The sequence below is a fragment of the Leptodactylus fuscus genome, chromosome 11 (genome assembly GCF_031893055.1).
Source record: "Leptodactylus fuscus isolate aLepFus1 chromosome 11, aLepFus1.hap2, whole genome shotgun sequence".
In the NCBI taxonomy this organism is placed as follows: Eukaryota; Metazoa; Chordata; class Amphibia; order Anura; family Leptodactylidae; genus Leptodactylus; species Leptodactylus fuscus.
The window spans coordinates 82,461,199-82,480,108 of record NC_134275.1 but is presented as its reverse complement, the minus strand read 5'-3'; positions in this window follow the sequence as shown (position 1 = coordinate 82,480,108).

Sequence of the window (18,910 nt, the reverse complement as noted above, 5' to 3'; positions counted from 1 at the left end):
AGTATTATGTCCCTCAGTGGCCCCTGCACACAGTATTATCCACCATAGTGGCCCCTGCACACAGTATTATACCCCATAGTGGCCCCTGCACACAGTATTATGTCCCATTGTGGCCCCTGCACACAGTATTATGTCCCATTGTGGCCCCTGCACACAGTATTATCCCCCATAGTGGCCCCTGCACACAGTATTATCCCCCATAGTGGCTCCTGCACACAGTATTATGTCCCATTGTGGCCCCTGCACACAGTATTATCCCCCATAGTGGCCCCTGCACACAGTATTATTCCCTGTAGTGTCCCGTGTACACAGTATTATCCCCCATAGTGGCCCCTGCACACAGTATTATCCCCCATAGGGACCCCTGCACACAGTATTATCCCCCATAGTGGCCCCTGCACACAGTATTATCCCCCATAGTGGCCCCTGCACACAGTATTATCCCCCATAGTGGCCCCTGCACACAGTATTATCCCCCATAGCGGCCCCTGCACACAGTATTATGTTCCATTGTGGCCCCTGCACACAGTATTATGTCCCATAGTGGCCCCTGCACACAGTATTATACCCCATAGTGACCCCTGCACACAGTATTATGCCCCATAGTGGCCCCTGCACACAGTATTATACCCCATAGTGGCCCCTGCACACAGTATTATACCCCATAGTGACCCCTGCACACAGTATTATGCCCCATAGTGGCCCCTGCACACAGTATTATCCCCCATAGTGGCCCCTGCACACAGTATTATCCCCCATAGTGGCCCCTGCACACAGTATTATGTCCCATTGTGGCCCCTGCACACAGTATTATGTCCCATAGTGGCCCCTGCACATAGTATTATCCCCCATAGTGGCCCCTGCACACAGTATTATGTCCCATTGTGGCCCCTGCACACAGTATTATCCCCTGTAGTGGCCCCGAAATAAAAGGACCGGAACGCACTGACTGACCGGACACTCCATACAGAACTGGGATGCAAAGCGCCTCAACTCTTTCTCACTTTCTCCTCTTCCCCTTTCGTGTCTCTACTTAATTCCAGTGGATCCGCGTCATTGGCCGGACTTCTAGAAGTTTTTGGATATTTTTGATGTTAAACCTATCCCTATTAAACATTTAACCCCTTCCTCTGCTCCACCCCTCAAGTCCCCTCAATCCACTGGAGAACAATATGGGGTCCGTGCATGTCCAGCCTCTAACCTGCAGTCCCGAAAAAGATCATATAAGCAATCAGAAGGAATTCTAGAACAGACGAAATCTCCATGTTGTGTCTTGGCTCCGTGTCCGGGCACTTGGTGGCTTTCATCTAAGAGCGGGTGCTTGATCTGACTGGTGAGCTTGTTTTCTCACCAATGGTCACATCTCTTCGTATATACTGTATGTGTTTCCTCTTGAATTAATGCTAGTCACCACCTTGCAAAAATTTCCAGCCCTTAAAAAGTCAACGAGTTTACCTCGAGGGCACAAATGGCAAATGGTCTGGTCATAGGGTGCCACGAAAATAGGTCATGAGCGCAGCAGATCTTCACAGTATCCAGAGGTCTAACCCAAACCTATTCTATGAGATCTAGACATGTTCGCTTATAGGAAAAGGGTTCTGTGGTTTTGGCTCCCCCTTTTTAGTACCCCAAAAACTAACGAACAGGCGAAACAAAGTATTGTGGGACCCCTGGTGTTTTTAAATGGGCAGCCTAAAAGGGTGATATACCGCTATATACCTAGGCTTGGCGTTTCTTAGCATTCCTGACCTGTTTAGAAGACCCATTACTATGCTACATAGACACATAAGAGCTTGTTTTTTTGTGGGATGACTTGTATTTTGTTAATGGGACCATTCAATTCTCCACGTAATGGGGCACTGTATATATGGGGTGCCCTACTCAGTCTGTATATGGGGCCACTCTGACAACACCAATAACAAATGACTTTTGATGACATTTTTTTTTGTGAATGTGCCAAAGTGGAAATTCTACCAGCTGCTATTGGAGAAAGCAAACTTGCCAACAGAAACTCCCTAAAGCAGGGGTCCCCAACTGCCGGTCCGCGGACCAGTACCTAGCCGCGGGGCGTGTTGCACCAGTCCGCGTACCGGCGACGAGGAGTCAGCAGCTGCTGTGGACCCAGGACCTGCCAGCCAGCTCTACAACACTGACGCTTGGTTGTTGCTCATCGGGATAAGGTGAGCAAAGTGAGGGGTTGAGCCGGGACCTGCTGTATGTCCGGGATTCTAGTACTATGCAGGACATGCAGCAGGTCTTGGCTTCACCCTGCACTCGCCTACCAAACTTTGGGCAACTACATTACACTGCTTAACCCTGCCCCCATCCACACCCCTTCCCACCCCCACCGGGCCATAGAAAAATTGTCTTTCTGAAACTGGTCCCTGGTGGAAAAAAGGTTGGGGACCACTGCCCTAAAGGATTGACCACACACCCATAATGCAGTGGGGCAGTTGTTCATTATTGTACACTTCCTTGAATAAAGACAATTCCCAGAATGGAAGTCACAGAATAAGACTCTGATCCAGCAAGGTGTGCTGGGAGATTTCAGCTCTAAAGCCTGCCGAATTGTGAATGCAGCTCTGGTGTATAAGACAGGCTGTAATATAAGTACGGTAATGGAATGGATTTACAAACTTACATTTTTACCTAAATCACAGCTAAAGAGACTTTTATATTTAGGATCTGTCATGTCCACCATCAAGTGACCGGATTTAGTATTCTGTATTAAAGGGAATGGTCTATTTAAAGTAAGGAGGGCTTAAAGGGGTTGGCTCAAGTGCTGATCGGTAGAGATCCAACCACTGGGATATATAACATCATCCGAAAGATGATGGCTGAGCATGCACTCTGACGCTCTATTTATTCTCTATGGCACTGTACTTATTATTTCTGGCAGTCCCATAGACTCCTACCTCACCATTTGAACAGGGGAATGTGGCCCCGTTTTTGTGATTATTGGGGTCCCATTAGTGAGTTCAAATTTGGGCCAACCCCTTTAAAAAGCAACAATTAACACCATTGTGTTACATATACAGTATGTATCAGTCATGTATCCAATCCCATAAGTTAAGAATGGCAGCTCTGAGGCACAAACTTCTGCTCTGTGAATACGAGGGGGAACTTCATGTAAGTTTTACTTTACACCAGAGAAACAACAAATTATTTTGTCAGATTTCTTTAATTCCAAATAATTCCTGTTAAGCTTTGATAAGAGAGAGGAAAGGAGCGAGTAAGGACAGACGCCCGGAACTATTACTATGTGGACTGTCATGTGGCCGCCACTTTAGGTGTGTGACACTGAATGAATCCATTATAAGCACAAAAAACCAACACTGGAACAATCTTAACAGGACATCTTGACGGCGATGCCCTGGAGGAGGATGAGGACAATGAGGCAGACGAGGCGGAGGATTTCCATTGGAAGTTGCAATGTGTTAAAATACCCTGTAAAATAAATACACAAATGAGAATAATGAGGTTTTACAAAATCCTGGAAATGCAAGCAGTGGTGCGCGCCAGCCATCGGCAGATCAAAATCTGTTCAGCTATTCCGCAGATATAAGCCCTTCTAGTATATCTTTGGAATGGCTGAACAGATTTGGATAAACAAAACATCACAATACTCGGGATGACGGCGCCGATCAGATAAGGTTGGTCATGGGATTCTGTCTTTTTAATGTATAAGTTGTATAGAGTAAGCTCCGGAGCTCTCATTAGTGGAGGCAGCAGGTACATGATATAAGTTCTCGTGTCTAAGGAGATAAATACCTGCAGGACAAGATCTCGGAGACACCTCCAGGCTTGTTCCATTTCCTTTTCCAGTCTCCTTCTCTCCCGTCTTTATATGACAGCAGATCGTTACAGAGTCGCTCTCTGTCAGGTTGAGGATAGTGAGCATAGTCTTCTTCTCTTGTGTATTGTTTGGAGTCTCTGGAGTGGACACATTAATCCTGCCTTGGAAACATGGGTGATCCTTAAGTTGCAGTGCGCTGTTATTGCACCCTAAGGTCCATGTCACAAAGTAGGACGGAGTCGCAGACATGAAGGAGCAGATGATGGTGGCCGACTCTCCAGCTTCTGCTTTGACCATCGCTGGTTGCGTCACCTCCAGATGTCTTTGACCATTTACTGTAATAAGTGACACGTTCATAGTTAAAGTAGTAATTTTTTTGGCCACCATTTCACAGGTGCAGCTAATACAGGAGTCCATGGAGTCCCCGGGTCTTCTCATGGCTGCCCCCTCTTCCTCTTATGAAGAGGGGAGCAGAAGTGGCTGTGAAGCAGGCCCAGGGCGTGAGCCCCAACAACTACCGCTATTATTATACTCTAGGGTTTTTTCAAATCCCCCCCCCTTCCTAAGTATAATAATCAGAGTCCCAGGGAAGTGGAATATCCACGTGACGTCTGGGACATTACCATAGTAGCCCGAAGCCTGTGCTAGGAGTAACAGCAGATCCAGGAGAGGTGAGTCAGTAACAGTGTTTATTATAAATACAAGGAGAGCAAAAGCAGGATGACACTGCTGCAACCTCCAATACCTAAAGAGTTAAATGGCCAGAACTACAGTGGATTATACCTATCAAGGCAGCGGTGGTGCTCAGCATCCCAAAAATAAAGTTGTTTACAGTGTTCATTATGTTTCTTCACCTCCCCCAAGTCTCCGATTATTATATTCCAGGGTCTGAAAAGATCCCAGAGTATAATAATAGTTCAAGGTGGGGCATAATAGAGGTTGTGTGGATAACTGTGGGGCATAATAGTTGGGTGGGAAACTATTATGTCCCACTGTGGACCTTGCAACCTCTATTATGTCCCACAATGTCCCACAACCTCTATTATGTCCCACAATGTCCCACAACCTCTATTATGCTCCACAATGTCCCACAACCTCTATTATGTCCCACAATGTCCCACAACCTCTATTATGCTCCACAATGTCCCACAACCTCTATTATGTCCCACAATGTCCCACAACCTCTATTATGCTCCACAATGTCCCACAACCTCTATTATGTCCCACAATGTCCCACAATCTCTATTATGTCCCACAATGTCCCACAATCTCTATTATGTCCCACAATGTCCCACAACCTCTATTATGTCCCACAATGTCCCACAACCTCTATTATGTCCCACAATGTCCCACAATCTCTATTATGTCCCACAATGTCCCACAACCTCTATTATGTCCCACAATGTCCCACAACCTCTATTATGTCCCACAATGTCCCACCCAACCTCCATTATAATCTACAGTGGCTCCCTGCGGCTGCTTTGAGGCATAATAGAGGCTTCAGGGGCTGCGATGGGGCATAATTCCTCGTGCAAGGGACATCTATAAAAGCGTTCATTAGAGGACATTATGAATAGAAGGGGCATCATAGATATGGGGGTTGGGTGCACGGAGGAGTGAGAAGTCAAAGATGTCTGTGTTGCAAACTTTACAGAGACAAGTCACAGCTGGAAGAAGTGGTCATGGCGGCCCAAAGGGAAGAGACGGGAAATGTGAGAAGACGTCTCCTGTAAGTAACACAATATTACTGCACTGTATTGTTACCATTCGCCCTAGGCATCTTTTGATCGTCCGCCTCAGGCAGCAGAAAGGCTAGGTTCACCACTGCACTCGTATCATATTTGCTTTTGCAGCAGCTGCCTGACATTGGTTACAGGGTTTTACCATTTTGCCCCGATCCTATTTGTTACAGTCGTCTTTTGTGTTAATCAATTTATTTATTTTTTATGTAGATTGTGAGCCCCACATAGAGCTCACAATGTACACTTTTCCCTATCAGTATGTCTTTTTTGGAATATGGAATGGAAATCCATGCAAACACAGGGAGAACATACAAACTCCTTGCAGATGTTTTTTTTCCCTTGGCGGGATTTGAACTGAGGACTCCAGCGCTGCAAGGCTGCAGTGACAACCACTGAGCCACCGAGTGGCCCCTTGTGTTAATCACTTTACACAGTTTAGTATGTTCTACAAAAATGGATATCTCACTATGCAAATCTTTTGTAAGATTATTTATAAATATTTTAACCCCTTCAGGACTCGGCCAATTTTAAATTTTGCATTTCCATTTTTCCTCCCCGTCAATTTTTCAGTTTTCAGTTTGCAGCGTCACACGATGGCTTATGGTTTGCTTTGTGATGTCACCATTTAATATTCTGTACTTTTTTTTTAGGAGACAAAGTGTTGGCTATTTTTATTTTTTCCCTCCCTATTGTGTTTTTTGCATGTGATAGATATTCTTATATTTTAATAGTTTGGGCATTTTTGGTTACGGGAAGACTTAAAGTCTTTATGTGTACCATTGTTGATTTATTTTTATGTGTCTTCTAGGGAAGGGGGGGGTTTGATTTTTTTATATTTTTTGTGTTTTTTTTTTATACTTTCAAAAATGTTTTTTTTTATTTTTCTTATACTTTCGAACCCTAAAGGACCTTGAATCCTGGGGGGGGGGGGGGGGGTCTGGTCGATCATACACAACACTGCAATGCTAATGTAGTAACATTCATTGCCTTCATTGCCTGCAAAATGCAACCGCGCCATCTAAAGTGTCAACAGCCACAATCAGTGCCGGCACCAGTCGTGGCTGTTGGTGGGTACTGGCTGTATTATACAACCGACATCTGCTGTGTACGGCCATAGCTCTCCATACAACCCTTCATGCCTTATCATGCACTTGTATGGGATTTTGCATGAAGGGGTTGAAGAGAACAGAGCCCATTATCCCATTACTGCCCCCCCTGATACCCCACAATGAATGAGGACCCAGTATGACTTTGTAGCATTGATAACCACCCTAAGCCCAGGACTTGCCCACCTATGGATGTATTTTCTCCAGTCCAAGCATTCTTCATGTACAAACAGTTTATGGTTAGGAAATTCTTGGTATATGACGTCCAAAAACTCTCCCCATCCAGTTTATCTCTTTCCTTCACTTAAAAGTTAAACAAATGAACAGCACCGATCCCTCATAAAGCCAGACTGATATTGAGCACTTACAGATACATCGGGAGCAGCTCTTAAAAGTCCTTCGACCAATTTACCTATAGTAGAGAACAAAGTTACCGACCTGTAGTGAATTTTTTGACTTACTTTTTACCCATTGGCCCCACATTTGAACCGGTCACTATGGAGTCCTTAATGGTTACAAATAAGGGACTGTCTATCCCGCTACCTAACTCCCTTATAACACAGGGGTGTAGACCAGCGGCATCTGAGGTCTGGTCCCTTCTATTCTCATTAATGTATCACTTCAATGATTCCATTCCGAGTCAAACAAGCGACATTTCACTCAGTTTCCTCCGTAATTAAAATAGAAGAAAATTGGTTAATCATTTTGTTTCCCCAATTCCCATCTCCCTCCACCATTCCTCTGATTTTGTCTCTGTTCTTACTTCCTTGTTGCTCTTATTTCGGTTTTACACTTTTTGCAGAGCCATTTTGATTGCAATTCCTCAGTTTTATTGGTCAGACGTTCGGCAGTGGTCACAATACATTTTGGAAGTTTTTCGATACTTTTCTGCTTTTGTGCACCATTTTAACCCTTACCCTGCTCCATCATCCACATTCAGTATTAAGCCCCCCCCCCTCCATCTCTAGGATAACAATATGGTGCAAGGTCATGTTCAGTCTCTTACCTTCAGTCTGCAAGAAGATCAGATGCACAATGAGCAGGAACTTTATCACAGACCAAATCTCCATTTTGTGCCCTGGTTCAATCTTCAGATACTCATTGACTCACACCTAACAGCGGATGCCTGTTCTGCCTCGTGACGTCAAGGGGGATTGTGGTCACAGCTTTCTGACCAATGGCCACGTCGCTGCTTATGTTTCCTCTAGAATTTAACAAGTCTAGTACAATAGCAGAGCGCATTGGAAAACTATTCAACCCATTAAAAGCCAATAGATTTGCTTAGGTGATTAATGGCCCAAGACAATAATTTTGGTACTGTGTGCCCTTAAAGGGAATGGCAAAAATCATAAATTAAATTATTATTATTATTATTATTATTATTATTAATAATAATAATAATAATAATAATAATAATAATAATAAATAAAATAATATTAAACATATAATTTTTTACTATTATTATTAATAATTATTATTAATAATAATAATAATAATTATTATTATTATTATATAATATATATAATATAATAATAATAATAATAATAATAACATATTTCATAATACATATAATAATAATATAATAAATTAAATAATAATAAAAATATTCTTTTATTATTATATTATTAATAATAATATATTATATAATAATAACATTTAATTGAATTTATCCTTATTTCAACTCTGTTGTATTAAATTTGAACAAATGTGAGCAGAGTCACAAAGACAAAAACGTCCCTTAAAATTCAGTGTCAGAGCCCTGAGACTTATAAGGAAAGCCACAGAGACTGGCAATCACTTGGAGAAAATTGAAAATCCAATATATGACACCAACCCAACACCGCCCGTTCTACCGAAAGACCCTGTCCACAATGAAAGTAGTAGGATGGATGCATCATGTTTTGGGATACGTTTTTCTTCTGGGGAACTGGCTACTGTGTAATATTCACATTGAAGGAAACCAGAAGTTACTTGCCAGGTAACTTACCCCAACAAGCGTGAAACTTGTCTGCTAAGGGTTGAATACTTATGTAAAGAGAATGTTTCCATTTTCTTTATCCAAAATACTGGCTTTGTGTTATTAACAATCCCCCAAACCCCAGACAATTTTGTTGACTTTAGAAATGGTTTTGTTTAATATTCCCTAATTCTGACTCTCTTTCCACTTTCACAGCAAGGGAGATGGAGTCTAACAAACAACGTACAGTCCGGGATCAGGATCAATGGAAAAAAAACAGTCTGTTCATAGGAGTAAAACCTGATATAGAACATTCTGAGAGCTAGTTTGAGAACTAAGGGTCCGGTGGCTTCTCATAATAGGGGGATTACGGTCAGGAATCTCAGTCCAGCTGTTATTTCTTTAAGGTTACCAAAGCTTCAGCGTCATCGTGTCTATGGGCTTATTCAATTAGCAGTATAAGCAAGCGTATATAAACCCCTTCCTCCTGAACCAAGTACCTGCTAATTGACTTTGTACTCTAGTCAGGCTCTGAACCCTGCTCATGTGTACTGGATAGCTTTGTATTGACCCTTGCTTTGATATTGGAAAACCACTTGTCTTCTGATTCAGCCTCTGATGTGACTTCTTGGAACTGACCCTTGCTTTGATACTTATGGCTTCTCCTTAAGACAGGTCATCAACTGAAGTTCGTCAAGGCTCCAACACATGGGACCTTTGCATCCCTGACAAAGAGACCAGTACTATAAATGACATATATTTGGGGGGGTCCATGTGCTTCAAGCCATACCTCTGGTCCTATAGATAGAGCAGTAGCTGTGAAGTTACACAGTATAATGTGCTAAGAGCTATGTAATAGTAATATAAACTGTATAAATGTAAATGTGTAGTAACTGCGCGCGCACATCTTTTGCTTTAGCCACAAATCTGCATTCACTTGCCAGCCCGGGGTCTGTATATTATACGCAGCACCACGCTCTTATTATAGTACCAAGCAGCCACAACAGGATATCACACAATGCAGAAGATGAATAAGTAGCAGCAGACTTCTCGCCTCAAACTATACAGGGGCGCAGCCAGAGCTCACACAGCACGAAAACCAAAACCACAGTATTAGGTTATTGGGTTGTTCACAACAGTGAAGTGACCAACAATGGGACAAAGCTTTTTGCTTCTTTGCAGCGAGCAGTACATGGAGCTGGGTGCAGAAGAGACACAAGCAGCCTATATATTAGAGCATGTATATATATATATTGCATATGGACTCACACACATGTATTGTGCATATAAACATACACACACTGTAATATTCTCACACACATGTACACGCGCACACATAGGTACACACTTACCTTTACTGGCTGCCTGGTTAGGTGATGGGTTCTTTACCAGCTCTCCCCATCTTAGCCTATCCCTTATCCAGATAACAGGGCTGTGTAGGGGAATACTCTGATTCATCCTCCAGCACCATGGACCTGCGCCTTGTTTGCACCCATGTGACTATGGTATGGTGGGGTTAGAACGGAGCGATGTTCGTGCATGCACATTTTATGGAGAATCTATGGGACTGATGGAAGCCGCTGAACGTTGCGATCAGCCATCACTAGTACGCGCCGGCATTTCCCAACGCAGTATCGGTGTTCAGTTTTTCTCACTTTTATTTTTGTGTAGATCCAGAGTAAATCATACACAGCAGGAGGTGACAGATTTACAGCATTTTTGCAGCAACTTCACTTTGTAAATACACGACCTGACTTATCTTGTCCAGAGTTACAGTCTGTCTTAGGACGGGTTCACACCTGGTCTCCGCTTTAGCCAATCCAGTGGGTTTCCGTCTTCTGCCCCAAGAAACTGGTCAGGGGACGGAAACACGGCGGTCAGTTTTCAAACCCATTCCCTTGAATGGGTTTGCAAAGTGACCACCCGTGTGTGTCTTCTGCCTCTCCGGATTGGCTAAAGCAGAGACCGGGCGCAGGTGTGAACCCGCCCTCAGTCTCTAGAGCTGTTTTCAGAATTCTGCCGCTATTAGTTTGATCCCGTATTTCCTGCTGACAGACTCCCTTTAACTGCTTAGTTGGGTGATTGTAATGTAAGGACTGGGGGGAGGGGGGCAGTTACTTTCTCTTACGCTAGGTTCACACTAGCGTTTGTCTCTCCGTTGTTCGGGTCTACATGGAGACAAGAAAGATGGAGAGCCTGATTGTTAAAAAATCGGATACCCGCAGAAAACTGAGGACCCCATAGATCCATAGGGCCTACCTGGTGTCCCTCGAGGACTTTCTCTCTGATGCAGATGGGAACCTAGCCTGTAAAGATTAAAGTCCACACAATACAGAAATACTGCAGAATTGTGAATGCAGCTCTGGGGTTGGACGTGCATTGGATGACTTCATGCCAGCACCGGGTTATGGCAGCTTCTTGGTTATTACACTTAGCAGGATGATGATGATGATGAGGCCGGTTAGGCGGACAGCCTCTATGACGATACACAAGGTGTCAACAAAACATTCTGTGGATGAAAGAAAGTTACAAATTTACACCTGATATGTAATAAATTCTAGAAACTTTCTGTATCTGGAGATGTAACCATGAAGACAACTCCTTCTATCAAATCCTCCTAACGTGTGTTCATACTTGAATTGATTTTGAGGCAGATTCCACTCCAAAATCAGCTCCAAATTCCACCTGAAATCCACCTCCATTCATGTCAATCTGAATCTTTCCTCTAGCTTATTCTTTTCCACCAGAGAACTCCCATTGAATAAATGGGAGATGGAAAATACCAACTGGATGGATTTGGTAAAGTAGAAACGTTTTTTTCAGCTTTTACAAATGATGTCATGTGAACATTCCCTTAAAGGGGCTCTATCAGCAAAATGACGCTGTATGAGCCCCACATATGCGTGTATAGAATTTAAAAAGGCTACTCACGCATATGTGGGGCTCATACAGCAAAATTTTGCTGATAGAGCCCCTTTAAACTCAAAATCCCTGAACCACCAGTCAATATAAAGATAAGTGTTACATTGTATTACATTGTATCTATCATTACTAATAATGTATGCACAGATGTCTGTGGTTTGTCTTGTTAAAGGATAATGCTCCTTTCCCCCCATACCTTGGCTATTGTACGGACTGTGACTGCTCAGAGTCTCTGCACTCACTGACAAACCACAACAATGAGCATGAAAGTCATAGGAGCGTCGCAACGAGGAACTGAATGACACCGAACAGAGCCGCAGAGAGATTGGGGGGACTTGTCTCCGTACTCACATAGTTCTTTATGTGGCCACATTGAAAATGGAGCCTGAAGAAGGATAACAAGATATACAGATATTGCCCGTGTGTATATATGATGGCTAAGGCTACGATTACACCTGCGGTGGAGCTTCCATTTGGAGACTCTGTCACAGTGTGTACCAAAAATTGTCAGACAAAAAAGTCCTGCAAATCTGGGTTATTTTGTCCAGTGGTCTCAGTTTAAAAAAAATGGACCCCTTTATTGCTAATGTGGGTCTATCAGGCTCCGAGTGTCTGATTCCATTCAGACCATGCATTATAAATCTATTCAGCAGATGCCAAAGATGGACACAAATGGATGCAATCAGGTGGACGCCTGGATCCAATGCTATCCTAGATGCCACCCATCTCAGGAAAGGTTTATACTAGCGTTCGGGTTTCCATTGTTCGGGTTCAGGTCCACTTGTGGACCCCAAAATTGGAACACTATCTGTTTAAAAAGGGGTTACCTGCAGACCCCATAGACTATAATGGGGTCCGCCAGTGTTTCTGTAGGATCCCATCCACTTTGCAGTGACTTTAAAACACAGAGGATGTCGCTGTGGTGTGCCACCATGGCCATGTTTGACCGCCGGCCTTATGCAGAATGGGGGACAGAATCCCCAAATGCAGGTATGAGCCTAACGTAAAAAAAATTATAGAAACAGATCCATTTTTTGTAACCTTGATATCAACATAAATGGACGTCCATCTGTTTGCATCCGTGTTCTTGCACCCATTGTGTGCATCAGCTAAAAAACATGGTCTGAATGGAGCCTTGTTGTAACATTGTAGCAGATGTCTTATATGGGACACAGTGTCCTATCTGGGCTCATCTGTGGTCAGCAGGTTGTAGAGACTTATAGACAATGGGGTTGTACTAAATACCGAACGACTGATTTAAATCCCAGCGTTGGGCCTCTCAGACCGCAGTATGGCCGACATTCATATAGAGCTTCAGATGTGTGAAAGAGGAGCCAGGTCTGTTCTCATAAAGCGAGCCGCAGCGAGCCCTTGACCAAAGACAGGAAGTTCTCTTTGGGAGGAAGTTGAGCCCTTTGCTTCATTTTCTTCTACTGATTTCGACAACTTGTCGATTTGCTTTTCTATTTCCATCTAGGACGACTTTTACTGGTTATACATTGTGGCTCGGGCGCTGTGCACACTTTGTGCTTTGTCACTGTGCTGGCTGTTTTGTTAACTTTAGTTCTTTGGCTCCATAAACATGGTCCAAAACTGCTCCTATTCCTGCCCATTCTATGGCCTGAAGGAAATGATTGCCTCAGTGTATGGCGCACGTGACACAGGGATAGCATCCATGTTCTGCTCGTGCCATTTTGCCACGGAGCTGCAGTTGCACAAAACCAATGGCCATAAATTGGACTTATCAATACAAAAACCCTCAAAAGGCCGCCGCCTCTGTACAGAATAAGAGTTGTGTGGTTGTGAGTCAACCAGATGTCACACCTTGTGGCTTACACCTATCATGGAAACCAGCTGCATCTCCCTCCTCCCCTCCCCTTGTATTTGGTTTATTGTTCTACACTACAGACTTTGTGCTAAAAATATCGTTCTATACAGCTTAGTATACAATGCAATGTTAGGGTGAATTCACACTAAAAAGTAAAGTGCCGGCGTGTACGCTCCGGCATGAGCAGAGCTTGCCGTATACGCCGGCACTCCCCATTCACTTCAATGGGACTACACGGAGTGAAAGAAGCAGCCCATTCATTTCTATGGGGAGCGCTCGTATCCCCGCTCCCATAGAAATGAATGGAGCTGCTTTAGACGCCGCTTATTCTGAACGTGTTTTACGTTCAGAATAAGCTAGCGTTTACTCAGTGTGAATGCACCCTAAGTGATGGGACTCGAGGCACAAAAGTTACGTGTTAAACATCTGTTTGGTTCAGGAAAAAACCCATAGTCAGAAGGAACGTCTTTCTACGACAAACTCGCCCTCTTGCACATTGTCTGCCCCCTACTCAACGCCCCAGCTAGATAGTACCCCTATGTATACCCTAAGATGGCTGAAATGACTATGTCTTGAGGACACAGTGGCCAGAAAAGTTTCCCTCTTGAAGTCGGCATGTTCCAGGTAACTATTTCGCTCAGTTACCCCCGGTCCGTTCTCTGCCCCCATGTCTATGTTATATCGGCTTTGGGAAAGATTTCTGGGCACCAGTTGTCCTACAGACCAGCTATGAAACTTACAAATAACATCAGATGGTAAAATAATCTCCAAAAAAACCCCATTACCTTCTTTCTTTTTGGGTGGAGCCACATCCAATAAGGTTCCGTTTCCCGCTCCTCTCTCACCATTGGCCGTCTGTACTTCACAGCAGTATTTTTCAGAGTCCTCCTCCGTCACATTCACAAGTGTAGCTTTCTGGAAAGTCGAGCTCAGGCTTATTCTGTCTCTGTAACTCGGGTGGTCAACAAGAAGATTCAATGGGTCGCAACATAAAGTCCACTTCACCGTGAAAGAGGGCGACTGCGTCTCAAAGGAGCATGACATGGTCACCGAATCCCCAACCGTTGCCTTGATGAAGGATGGTTGCTTCACCGGCAGCTCTTTCTGGTTCCCTATCATACAGAGAGGACAGGACCATAAATAATCTGGATCCAAGTTACACTATTAACCCCTTCAGTACCGGCCAGTTTGTGCTCCAGGACCAGACACATTTTCGGTTTTTTTTTGTATGTGCGGTGTAGAGGGTCGTAACATTTTTCTTGTACGTCTCATTCAACTCATTTTTGCGTCTTTTTTCAGCGACACATAGGGCTTTATTTTTATTTTATTTTTATTTTCGAATGTGTTTTAAATTTTTTTTATATCCGGGAAAATATAAACATAATAGGAGGGAAATTGTGTCTGGTTTTCACTTTTCTATTTTTTTTAATTTAATAACACAAATAGTCACTGAAAAACTTTAGAAAATAGTTTTTCCTCTCCGTTATGGTAATTTTTATTTTGTATGGTGTTGTCGGGGGTGGGGCTATAACCTTTAATAACGGCATTTTATTGGTGTATTATTTTACTTATTTTTTTAATTATTTTATTTCATTTTTTTTTAAACTTTTTTATTCATTTTTTCATATTTTTTTTTTCAGATTGTGTCCCCATAAGGTGATAAGAGACCTTTGGGGACATCTGATCACTTTTTTTCTTTGTTAGAGAAGCTGATTTCCCCTATAACAGGGGCTGGTACGTTTAGCCCCAGTTGCAGGAGGAATCCAGCCTCCCGCACCTTGTATACACAGTATACAGAGCTGATCTGGGTCCTGTAGTACCCAGCAGCTCTTGCAAGACGCTGCTCCCGGCAGATCACATGACCGCTGGGTCAGAGGGCGGCCGCATCATGGCGGCACCCATAGCTGTGTATACAGCGCTCATTGAGCACTGTATACACAGCGATCGAGAAGGCAGGGAAGGGAATAAACCTTCCCTGCCATCTCTCTGGGAGCTCCAGGTGATTTTACAGTCGGCTCCCAGTATCAGCAGCTGCACGATCTCGTACCAGCATGTCCTGTCAGAACAAGGCAACCACTTCCCGAACGTATATAGTCTATGGGCAGTCCGGAAGTGGTTAAAGGTATTCTCCATTTTGGACAATTCTTTTTTTTTGTCTTCAGAAAATACACCAGTCACAGGTGACTTAGGCCCGGTTCACATCTGCATTTGGGTTTTCACTCAGGCAGTCTGCTTGGGGACCCCCCCTCCCCTGAATGGAAACCTATACACATTAAAAAGTGATTACCTTCAGGAAACCCGTGGACCCCTTAGACTATAATGGGGTCTATGTGGTTTCCTCTTGCTTTCATGTGGAGAGAAAAGGGCTGCCTGCATTATAGTCTATGGGGTCCGCGGGTTTCCTGAAGGTAACCACTTTTTAATTCGTATAGGTTTCCAATCCTGGCGTCCCCAAGTGGATTTCCCACAAATAGACAATTTCCACCAATTCAGATGTTTCCTGATTTGTCTCATACAATGCAAAAAACACAAGTAAAAATGTCACAATGTGAAGGTAAGATTAAGTCGAGCTGTGTTTTTCTAGAGATGTTTTTGAAGAGAAGGTGCATAGTTTTCCATGAGTTGCTGAGGTTCTTCAGTGGTTGGACTCTCGTGGGGTACGGTCAGGCTCGTGTATCTTTGGGAATTGGTTGGATTGAAAATTTAGATGCTAGATTGACCAGAACATCGGACAGACAGACTGCTACACATATGGTCACTTACGGGTCCTGACAAACCCCATTAACTATAATGAGATCCATCGCGTGTCCTCACTTTCAAACTGAAACGACTGGACAAAAAAGTCAGACTTTCAGCCCTTTTTTGTCCGGCAATTTTGGACATGATGCAATGGAGTCTCCAACACAAATGTGAACGTAGCCTTAGTGGAGAAACTGGAGGTGGCTGTCTTGTTTGGTCGAGAGACTGATAGACAAGGTTGCCATATTGGGATGGCCGGCTTGTTTCTTGTTGGAATTTTTATCATGAATTTCCTACAAATTTTTAACTTGGAATGAGAGGGGCTTGTCTGATATGTGTGTGCATGTTCCTACAGCCGTGGTTTGTCCTCAGGAAACCCGAAGTAAAGCACTCGGCTATCTTTAGCAATTGAAGCGGATGGAAATGTCATCCCCCACCAGATGTGGCAACATTCACCCCCACTGACCAACTATCCATAAGATACTTCATCGATGGAGGTCTGAAAGAGGAGACCCCCAAGAATGCCAGGAACACATCCTGGGAGAAGTTATTCAGGAATTGATTGACATGTCCCACGTTTTAAGCCTGCACCCGGTTACAACCAAAACGTTGGACTTGATACTCCCATGTGGTATTTTATGGAGGGAATAGCTCAGTTCCTCACTAAATGTGCACACATTCATTTGTCTCCAAGTGAGTGCTGCCTGGTAAGTGCAGCACCCCATGAATATAGCGCCTGGGCAGACAGTTCGCTCCACACAATGGGACCACCAGAGATAGCCGAGGGTCATGTCTTGTGATGGTCCGATTAAACTGGATGAAGCAGTGAACACAGTTTTACAAACCACTACATTCAAAACTGGGGTACAAAACACCCCAGTGTCCATGCTCAGTGAGATTCCCACGTGTGGTCCCCCCACTAATCAGAAAGTTACCCCGTCTTGTGGATAGGGTTAAAATCTAGTCTAGCCACTATTAACAGATGGAGAGAACTTCTACTCAAACATTGTGGTGAACTTGTTCAAGTTTTTATACCAAAAATTGGTATAAAATAGTCACAACATTGGCACACTGACACAGAATTTGTGACTTTTTGACTTTTTACACCCCTTAGGATCAAAAATGGTGCAGGTAGTGCCAGTCTGGATAATCTTTTTGTGCCTGTTTTTCACACAGATCTCTGAGCCAAAGTGAGGAATGGGAAAAAAAGGAAGGAAAAAATAATGCAAAGGCCAAAACTTTATCTATCAAAGTAAAGTCAAGATTATTAAAAGTTTCAACTTGTTACTGATGCTATGTTCACACCTGCGTTCAGAAACCTAATCCACTAAATACCCGTGGAACCTTAACGTCTCCATAGACTGTAATGGGATCTGCCCAATTTCTGCCCAAAAAAGGTGGAAAAATACGAAGAGAAAACTCTTACTTGCAGGACTTTTTTAAAGCAGATTCTGAGATGGAAAACCCTAAACAGACTACAGGTGCAGGTGTGACCCTGGCCTTAGCAAGTTACTCTGGAGAGGTAGGACACAAGAATTTTTCAAGGCCTTAGGCGCATTCACATGGAGGAACTTGGCGCTGATTCTGGCGCGATAACTCGATGGAAAAACAAGCCTGCACATGGAAAACGCAACCCATTGAAGTCAACGGGAGGCTTTATTTCCACGCTGATTCTGACGCGAATTATCGTGCCAGAATCAGCGCCAACTTCTGCCGTGTGAATACCCCCTTAAAGTATAAATTCTGTTCCTAACTTTTTTAACTGTTTTATTCCTTCGGCCAGCTCTCCATATCTGTATGATCTGTCCAATTGATCTGTTTAGATCATTTTTTTCACATTTTAGAATCAGGGCAATTCCTGCAAACTAATTATAAGAATTCTCATTTTTCTGATTTCTTTACTAAAGTTTGAGTCTTTTAAGATGATTCTTGGGCTGAATTTTCTTTTTTATCTATTTCACCAATTTGATTGTTTATTATCTATTATATGTTAATGGAGAACCTCTCCCCTTTGTAGATCCACCTGTGTTACACTTAATGTAGTTACTTTATCACATTTGGAATATTTAATGCATCTTACAAGTGCGTAAAGGTAGAATTTATTTTTAGGTTTTTATATGTGCAAGAGAGAGTTTGTCTCTATTCTTTCAATCATTGTCATAAAAGGACACAATTTATGATTTTACGTAGAATACGTAGTATTCATCTCACGTTCTAAGTTTGGACACTGCTAGACTTCTAACTGACCATAATACAAACTGAAAAACAAAATTAAAAAACATTTTCTCTCTTTCTTCCTGTTTAATACAAAACATTTGACTTTACATATTCATATTTATTTTTTTCTCCAAGCCTATAGTTTATATTTTATGTATATTCTATATTTCTTTCTTTCCATATCATTGGTAGATTTTCCTATTTTATAATGTTAAAAATTTTATAAAAATAAAGTCAAAATTTTAAAAAAGTACAAATATCACTTTGCTTTTCTTACATTTTAACTCCTTTTACCCTTATTGTTTCTTTTCGAAATTTACCTTTGCCAAAAGAAATATATAATTTGCTAGATTCATCATCAACTTTCCTGTGAAATTTTTTTTGTTTTTGTGCTGGTTCTCCCCCTACATTGTGGTTTTTGTAATGTCTTTAAATAAATTTAAATTTCCACTTTACTCTTTTTACTTTAATTTTAATTTAAGGTTGAAATTTTACATAGTAAAAAAATTATATTCTAAATTAAACTCAAAATTTTTTTGGATACCACCAGGGCCTGGCAAGACCTTTCCAGGTTTCTTTGTGGTGTCCATTAGATCTCGCAAT